The sequence below is a fragment of the Anopheles maculipalpis genome (assembly GCF_943734695.1).
Source record: "Anopheles maculipalpis chromosome X unlocalized genomic scaffold, idAnoMacuDA_375_x X_unloc_32, whole genome shotgun sequence".
Classification (NCBI taxonomy): domain Eukaryota; kingdom Metazoa; phylum Arthropoda; class Insecta; order Diptera; family Culicidae; genus Anopheles; species Anopheles maculipalpis.
The window spans coordinates 32341-42500 of NW_026060494.1; positions in this window are offsets into that span (position 1 = coordinate 32341).

Here is a 10160-nt window from a genome sequence, read left to right on the forward strand (position 1 = left end):
GTTCGGGACTTGGGTACAAACCGAAAGTTAATATGATGTCCCTGAACATGCATATAAGTTCGAGTATTGATATTATAAACCTAACAAGAGATGAAGGCAAGTCGAATTGGTTGGTGAGAAACCAAAAATATCACTAAGTTTGGGACTTGGGTACAAACCGAAAGTTAAAATGATGTCCCTGAACATGCATATAAGTTCGAGTATTGATATTATAAACCTAACAAGAGATGAAGGCAAGTCGAATTGGTTGGTCCGAAACCAAAAATATCTCTAAGTTCGGGACTTGGGTGCAAACCGAAAGTTAAAATGATGTCCCTGAACATGCATATAAGTTCGAGTATTGATATTATAAACCTAACAAGAGATGAAGGCAAGTCGAATTGGTTGGTCCAAAACCAAAAATATCTCTAAGTTCGGGACTTGGGTACAAACCGAAAGTTAAAATGATGTCCCTGAACATGCATATAAGTTCGAGTATTGATATTATAAACCTAACAAGAGATGAAGGCAAGTCGAATTGGTTGGTCCAAAACCAAAAATATCACTAAGTTCGGGACTTGTGCGCAAACCAAAAGTTAATATGATGTCCCTGAACATGCATATAAGTTCGAGTATTGATATTATAAACCTAACAAGAGATGAAGGCAAGTCGAATTGGTTGATAAGAAACCAAAAATATCTCTAAGTTCGGGACTTGGGTGCAAACCGAAAGTTAAAATGATGTCCCTGAACATGCATATAAGTTCGAGTATTGATATTATAAACCTAACAAGAGATGAAGGCAAGTCGAATTGGTTGGTCCAAAACCAAAAATATCTCTAAGTTCGGGACTTGGGTACAAACCGAAAGTTAAAATGATGTCCCTGAACATGCATATAAGTTCGAGTATTGATATTATAAACCTAACAAGAGATGAAGGCAAGTCGAATTGGTTGGTCCATAACCACAAATATCTCTAAGTTCGGGACTTGGGTGCAAACCGAAAGTGAATATGATGTCCCTGAACATGCATATAAGTTCGAGTATTGATATTATAAACCTAACAAGAGATGAAGGCAAGTCGAATTGGTTAGTCGGAAACCAAAAATATCTCTAAGTTCGGGACTTGGGTGCAAACCGAAAGTTAAAATGATGTCCCTGAACATGCATATAAGTTCGAGTATTGATATTATAAACCTAACAAGAGATGAAGGCAAGTCGAATTGGTTGGTCCAAAACCAAAAATATCTCTAAGTTCGGGACTTGGGTGCAAACCGAATGTTAAAATGATGTCCCTGAACATGCATATAAGTTCGAGTATTGATATTATAAACCTAACAAGAGATGAAGGCAAGTCGAATTGGTTGATAAGAAACCAAAAATATCTCTAAGTTCGGGACTTGGGTACAAACCGAAAGTTAAAATGATGTCCCTGAACATGCATATAAGTTCGAGTATTGATATTATAAACCTAACAAGAGATGAAGGCAAGTCGAATTGGTTGGTCCAAAACCAAAAATATCTCTAAGTTCGGGACTTGGGTGCAAACCGAAAGTTAAAATGATGTCCCTGAACATGCATATAAGTTCGAGTATTGATATTATAAACCTAACAAGAGATGAAGGCAAGTCGAATTGGTTGGTCCATAACCACAAATATCTCTAAGTTCGGGACTTGGGTGCAAACCGAAAGTTAAAATGATGTCCCTGAACATGCATATAAGTTCGAGTATTGATATTATAAACCTAACAAGAGATGAAGGCAAGTCGAATTGGTTGGTCCAAAACCAAAAATATCTCTAAGTTCGGGACTTGGGTGCAAACCGAATGTTAAAATGATGTCCCTGAACATGCATATAAGTTCGAGTATTGATATTATAAACCTAACAAGAGATGAAGGCAAGTCGAATTGGTTGGTCCATAACCACAAATATCTCTAAGTTCGGGACTTGGGTGCAAACCGAAAGTTAAAATGATGTCCCTGAACATGCATATAAGTTCGAGTATTGATATTATAAACCTAACAAGAGATGAAGGCAAGTCGAATTGGTTGGTCCAAAACCAAAAATATCTCTAAGTTCGGGACTTGGGTACAAACCGAAAGTTAAAATGATGTCCCTGAACATGCATATAAGTTCGAGTATTGATATTATAAACCTAACAAGAGATGAAGGCAAGTCGAATTGGTTGGTGAGAAACCAAAAATATCACTAAGTTCGGGACTTGGGTGCAAACCGAAAGTTAAAATGATGTCCCTGAACATGCATATAAGTTCGAGTATTGATATTATAAACCTAACAAGAGATGAAGGCAAGTCGAATTGGTTGCTAAAAAACCAAAAATATCACTAAGTTCGGGACTTGGGTACAAACCGAAAGTTAAAATGATGTCCCTGAACATGCATATAAGTTCGAGTATTGATATTATAAACCTAACAAGAGATGAAGGCAAGTCGAATTGGTTGGTCCAAAACCAAAAATATCTCTAAGTTCGGGACTTGGGTGCAAACCGAAAGTTAAAATGATGTCCCTGAACATGCATATAAGTTCGAGTATTGATATTATAAACCTAACAAGAGATGAAGGCAAGTCGAATTGGTTGATAAGAAACCAAAAATATCTCTAAGTTCGGGACTTGGGTACAAACCGAATGTTAAAATGATGTCCCTGAACATGCATATAAGTTCGAGTATTGATATTATAAACCTAACAAGAGATGAAGGCAAGTCGAATTGGTTGGTCCATAACCACAAATATCTCTAAGTTCGGGACTTGGGTGCAAACCGAAAGTTAAAATGATGTTCCTGAACATGCATATAAGTTCGAGTATTGATATTATAAACCTAACAAGAGATGAAGGCAAGTCGAATTGGTTGGTAAGAAACCAAAAATATCTCTAAGTTCGGGACTTGGGTACAAACCGAAAGTTAATATGATGTCCCTGAACATGCATATAAGTTCGAGTATTGATATTATAAACCTAACAAGAGATGAAGGCAAGTCGAATTGGTTGATAAGAAACCAAAAATATCTCTAAGTTCGGGACTTGGGTACAAACCGAAAGTTAAAATGATGTCCCTGAACATGCATATAAGTTCGAGTATTGATATTATAAACCTAACAAGAGATGAAGGCAAGTCGAATTGGTTGGTCCAAAACCAAAAATATCACTAAGTTCGGGACTTGGGTACAAACCGAAAGTTAAAATGATGTCCTTGAACATGCATATAAGTTCGAGTATTGATATTATAAACCTAACAAGAGATGAAGGCAAGTCGAATTGGTTGGTCCGAAACCAAAAATATCTCTAAGTTCGGGACTTGGGTGCAAACCGAAAGTTAAAATGATGTCCCTGAACATGCATATAAGTTCGAGTATTGATATTATAAACCTAACAAGAGATGAAGGCAAGTCGAATTGGTTGGTCCAAAACCAAAAATATCTCTCTGTTCGGGACTTGTGCGCAAACCAAAAGTTAATATGATGTCCCTGAACATGCATATAAGTTCGAGTATTGATATTATAAACCTAACAAGAGATGAAGGCAAGTCGAATTGGTAAGTAAGAAACCAAAAATATCTCTAAGTTCGGGACTTGGGTACAAACCGAAAGTTAAAATGATGTCCCTGAACATGCATATAAGTTCGAGTATTGATATTATAAACCTAACAAGAGATGAAGGCAAGTCGAATTGGTAAGTAAGAAACCAAAAATATCTCTAAGTTCGGGACTTGGGTGCAAACCGAAAGTTAAAATGATGTCCCTGAACATGCATATAAGTTCGAGTATTGATATTATAAACCTAACAAGAGATGAAGGCAAGTCGAGTTGGTTGGTCCAAAACCAAAAATATCTCTAAGTTCGGGACTTGGGTACAAACCGAAAGTTAAAATGATGTCCCTGAACATGCATATAAGTTCGAGTATTGATATTATAAACCTAACAAGAGATGAAGGCAAGACGAATTGGTTGGTCCGAAACCAAAAATATCTCTAAGTTCGGGACTTGGGTACAAACCGAAAGTTAAAATGATGTCCCTGAACATGCATATAAGTTCGAGTATTGATATTATAAACCTAACAAGAGATGAAGGCAAGTCGAATTGGTTGGTGAGAAACCAAAAATATCACTAAGTTCGGGACTTGGGTACAAACCGAAAGTTAATATGATGTCCCTGAACATGCATATAAGTTCGAGTATTGATATTATAAACCTAACAAGAGATGAAGGCAAGTCGAATTGGTTGGTAAGAAACCAAAAATATCTCTAAGTTCGGGACTTGTGCGCAAACCGAAAGTGAATATGATGTCCCTGAACATGCATATAAGTTCGAGTATTGATATTATAAACCTAACAAGAGATGAAGGCAAGTCGAATTGGTTGGTCCAAAACCAAAAATATCTCTAAGTTCGGGACTTGGGTGCAAACCGAAAGTTAAAATGATGTCCCTGAACATGCATATAAGTTCGAGTATTGATATTATAAACCTAACAAGAGATGAAGGCAAGTCGAATTGGTTGGTCCAAAACCAAAAATATCTCTAAGTTCGGGACTTGGGTGCAAACCGAAAGTTAATATGATGTCCCTGAACATGCATATAAGTTCGAGTATTGATATAATAAACCTAACAAGACATGAAGGCAAGTCGAATTGGTTGGTCCGAAACCAAAAATATCTCTAAGTACGGGACTTGGGCACAAACCAAAACTATATACCAAGTGCCTGAAATGTCTATAAACCACACGAAGAACTCTTCACACACAGGTGCGCCTCATAACCTGGTTCAATGTATAAGACATTGGTTTCGGGGGATTTATTGAGAAGAAAATTTTTTTCTCTAACTTTGAGTAAAACTGTCTCAGAATACATATTTAACCACGAAAAGTGATCTCCGACGGTAAATAGCAAAAGTCACCCGACCATCAAAGTTGCATGGCGGTGCAGGAGACGAAAATCCAAGGTCGTCTAATGTAGGGACGTAAGACACGAAATCAAAATTTTGGCATAAAAGCTAAAATAATCATCAGACAGTGGTCATCCAAGGCATATTAGAGTCGTCTAACGATGCGAAATGCAATAAGCAATAGCGACTTTTTAATGATTTTTTTGGATTTTTGTCAAAATTTACCCTTCACAACTTGGTATAAGTCATAGGACATGGGTACCGGTATGACCGACGGAAGATTTTTGGACAAAAAATTTTTTTGCTCTAACTTTGAGTAAAACGGTGTCAGGATGCATTATTAATCATGAAAAGTGATCTCCGACAGTAAATAGCGAAAGTTACCCGACCATCAAAGTTGCATGGCGGTGCAGGAGACGAAAATCCAAGGTCGTCTAATGTAGGGACGTAAGACACGAAATCAAAATTTTGGCATAAAATCTAAAATAATCATCAGACAGTGGTCATCCAAGGCATATAAGAGTTGTCTAACGATGCTGAATGCAATAAGCAATAGCGACTTTTTAATGATTTTTTTGGATTTTTGTCAAAATGTACCCTTCACAACTTGGTACAAGTCATAGGACATGGGTACCGGTATGACCGACGGAAGATTTTTGGACAAAAAATTTTTTTGCTCTAACTTTGAGTAAAACGGTCTCAGGATGCATTATTAATCATGAAAAGTGATCTCCGACAGTAAATAGCGAAAGTTACCCGACCATCAAAGTTGCATGGCGGTGCAGGAGACGAAAATCCAAGGTCGTCTAATGTAGGGACGTAAGACACGAAATCAAAATTTTGGCATAAAATCTAAAATAATCATCAGACAGTGGTCATCCAAGGCATATAAGAGTCGTCTAACGATGCTGAATGCAATAAGCAATAGCGACTTTTTAATGATTTTTTTGGATTTTTGTCAAAATTTACCCTTCACAACTTGGTACAAGTCATAGGACATGGGTACCGGTATGACCGACGGAAGATTTTTGGACAAAAAATTTTTTTGCTCTAACTTTGAGTAAAACGGTCTCAGGATGCATTATTAATCATGAAAAGTGATCTCCGACAGTAAATAGCGAAAGTTACCCGACCATCAAAGTTGCATGGCGGTGCAGGAGACGAAAATCCAAGGTCGTCTAATGTAGGGACGTAAGACACGAAATCAAAATTTTGGCATAAAAGCTAAAATAATCATCAGACAGTGGTCATCCAAGGCATATAAGAGTCGTCTAACGATGCTGAATGCAATAAGCAATAGCGACTTTTTAAAGATTTTTTTGGATTTTTGTCAAAATGTACCCTTCACAACTTGGTACAAGTCATAGGACATGGGTACCGGTATGACCGACGGAAGATTTTTGGACAAAAAATTTTTTTGCTCTAACTTTGAGTAAAACGGTCTCAGGATGCATTCTTAATCATGAAAAGTGATCTCCGACAGTAAATAGTGAAAGTTACCCGACCATCAAAGTTGCATGGCGGTGCAGGAGACGAAAATCCAAGGTCGTCTAATGTAGGGACGTAAGACACGAAATCAAAATTTTGGCATAAAAGCTAAAATAATCATCAGACAGTGGTCATCCAAGGCATATAAGAGTCGTCTAACGATGCTGAATGCAATAAGCAATAGCGACTTTTTAATGATTTTTTTGGATTTTTGTCAAAATGTACCCTTCACAACTTGGTACAAGTCATAGGACATGGGTACCGGTATGACCGACGGAAGATTTTTGGACAAAAAATTTTTTTGCTCTAACTTTGAGTAAAACGGTCTCAGGATGCATTCTTAATCATGAAAAGTGATCTCCGACGGTAAATAGCAAAAGTCACCCGACCATCAAAGTTGCATGGCGGTGCAGGAGACGAAAATCCAAGGTCGTCTAATGTAGGGACGTAAGACACGAAATCAAAATTTTGGCATAAAAGCTAAAATAATCATCAGACAGTGGTCATCCAAGGCATATAAGAGTCGTCTAACGATGCTGAATGCAATAAGCAATAGCGACTTTTTAATGATTTTTTTGGATTTTTGTCAAAATTTACCCTTCACAACTTGGTACAAGTCATAGGACATGGGTACCGGTATGACCGACGGAAGATTTTTGGACAAAAAATTTTTTTGCTCTAACTTTGAGTAAAACGGTCTCAGGATGCATTATTAATCATGAAAAGTGATCTCCGACAGTAAATAGCGAAAGTTACCCGACCATCAAAGTTGCATGGCGGTGCAGGAGACGAAAATCCAAGGTCGTCTAATGTAGGGACGTAAGACACGAAATCAAAATTTTGGCATAAAATCTAAAATAATCATCAGACAGTGGTCATCCAAGGCATATTAGAGTCGTCTAACGATGCGAAATGCAATAAGCAATAGCGACTTTTTAAAGATTTTTTTGGATTTTTGTCAAAATGTACCCTTCACAACTTGGTACAAGTCATAGGACATGGGTACCGGTATGACCGACGGAAGATTTTTGGACAAAAAATTTTTTTGCTCTAACTTTGAGTAAAACGGTCTCAGGATGCATTATTAATCATGAAAAGTGATCTCCGACAGTAAATAGCGAAAGTTACCCGACCATCAAAGTTGCATGGCGGTGCAGGAGACGAAAATCCAAGGTCGTCTAATGTAGGGACGTAAGACACGAAATCAAAATTTTGGCATAAAAGCTAAAATAATCATCAGACAGTGGTCATCCAAGGCATATAAGAGTCGTCTAACGATGCTGAATGCAATAAGCAATAGCGACTTTTTAAAGATTTTTTTGGATTTTTGTCAAAATGTACCCTTCACAACTTGGTACAAGTCATAGGACATGGGTACCGGTATGACCGACGGAAGATTTTTGGACAAAAAATTTTTTTGCTCTAACTTTGAGTAAAACGGTCTCAGGATGCATTATTAATCATGAAAAGTGATCTCCGACAGTAAATAGCGAAAGTTACCCGACCATCAAAGTTTCATGGCGGTGCAGGAGACGAAAATCCAAGGTCGTCTAATGTAGGGACGTAAGACACGAAATCAAAATTTTGGCATAAAATCTAAAATAATCATCAGACAGTGGTCATCCAAGGCATATAAGAGTCGTCTAACGATGCTGAATGCAATAAGCAATAGCGACTTTTTAATGATTTTTTTGGATTTTTGTCAAAATTTACCCTTCACAACTTGGTACAAGTCATAGGACATGGGTACCGGTATGACCGACGGAAGATTTTTGGACAAAAAATTTTTTTGCTCTAACTTTGAGTAAAACGGTCTCAGGATGCATTATTAATCATGAAAAGTGATCTCCGACAGTAAATAGCGAAAGTTACCCGACCATCAAAGTTGCATGGCGGTGCAGGAGACGAAAATCCAAGGTCGTCTAATGTAGGGACGTAAGACACGAAATCAAAATTTTGGCATAAAAGCTAAAATAATCATCAGACAGTGGTCATCCAAGGCATATAAGAGTCGTCTAACGATGCTGAATGCAATAAGCAATAGCGACTTTTTAAAGATTTTTTTGGATTTTTGTCAAAATGTACCCTTCACAACTTGGTACAAGTCATAGGACATGGGTACCGGTATGACCGACGGAAGATTTTTGGACAAAAAATTTTTTTGCTCTAACTTTGAGTAAAACGGTCTCAGGATGCATTCTTAATCATGAAAAGTGATCTCCGACAGTAAATAGTGAAAGTTACCCGACCATCAAAGTTGCATGGCGGTGCAGGAGACGAAAATCCAAGGTCGTCTAATGTAGGGACGTAAGACACGAAATCAAAATTTTGGCATAAAAGCTAAAATAATCATCAGACAGTGGTCATCCAAGGCATATAAGAGTCGTCTAACGATGCTGAATGCAATAAGCAATAGCGACTTTTTAAAGATTTTTTTGGATTTTTGTCAAAATGTACCCTTCACAACTTGGTACAAGTCATAGGACATGGGTACCGGTATGACCGACGGAAGATTTTTGGACAAAAAATTTTTTTGCTCTAACTTTGAGTAAAACGGTCTCAGGATGCATTCTTAATCATGAAAAGTGATCTCCGACGGTAAATAGCAAAAGTCACCCGACCATCAAAGTTGCATGGCGGTGCAGGAGACGAAAATCCAAGGTCGTCTAATGTAGGGACGTAAGACACGAAATCAAAATTTTGGCATAAAAGCTAAAATAATCATCAGACAGTGGTCATCCAAGGCATATAAGAGTCGTCTAACGATGCTGAATGCAATAAGCAATAGCGACTTTTTAATGATTTTTTTGGATTTTTGTCAAAATTTACCCTTCACAACTTGGTACAAGTCATAGGACATGGGTACCGGTATGACCGACGGAAGATTTTTGGACAAAAAATTTTTTTGCTCTAACTTTGAGTAAAACGGTCTCAGGATGCATTATTAATCATGAAAAGTGATCTCCGACAGTAAATAGCGAAAGTTACCCGACCATCAAAGTTGCATGGCGGTGCAGGAGACGAAAATCCAAGGTCGTCTAATGTAGGGACGTAAGACACGAAATCAAAATTTTGGCATAAAATCTAAAATAATCATCAGACAGTGGTCATCCAAGGCATATTAGAGTCGTCTAACGATGCGAAATGCAATAAGCAATAGCGACTTTTTAAAGATTTTTTTGGATTTTTGTCAAAATGTACCCTTCACAACTTGGTACAAGTCATAGGACATGGGTACCGGTATGACCGACGGAAGATTTTTGGACAAAAAATTTTTTTGCTCTAACTTTGAGTAAAACGGTCTCAGGATGCATTATTAATCATGAAAAGTGATCTCCGACAGTAAATAGCGAAAGTTACCCGACCATCAAAGTTGCATGGCGGTGCAGGAGACGAAAATCCAAGGTCGTCTAATGTAGGGACGTAAGACACGAAATCAAAATTTTGGCATAAAAGCTAAAATAATCATCAGACAGTGGTCATCCAAGGCATATAAGAGTCGTCTAACGATGCTGAATGCAATAAGCAATAGCGACTTTTTAAAGATTTTTTTGGATTTTTGTCAAAATGTACCCTTCACAACTTGGTACAAGTCATAGGACATGGGTACCGGTATGACCGACGGAAGATTTTTGGACAAAAAATTTTTTTGCTCTAACTTTGAGTAAAACGGTCTCAGGATGCATTATTAATCATGAAAAGTGATCTCCGACAGTAAATAGCGAAAGTTACCCGACCATCAAAGTTGCATGGCGGTGCAGGAGACGAAAATCCAAGGTCGTCTAATGTAGG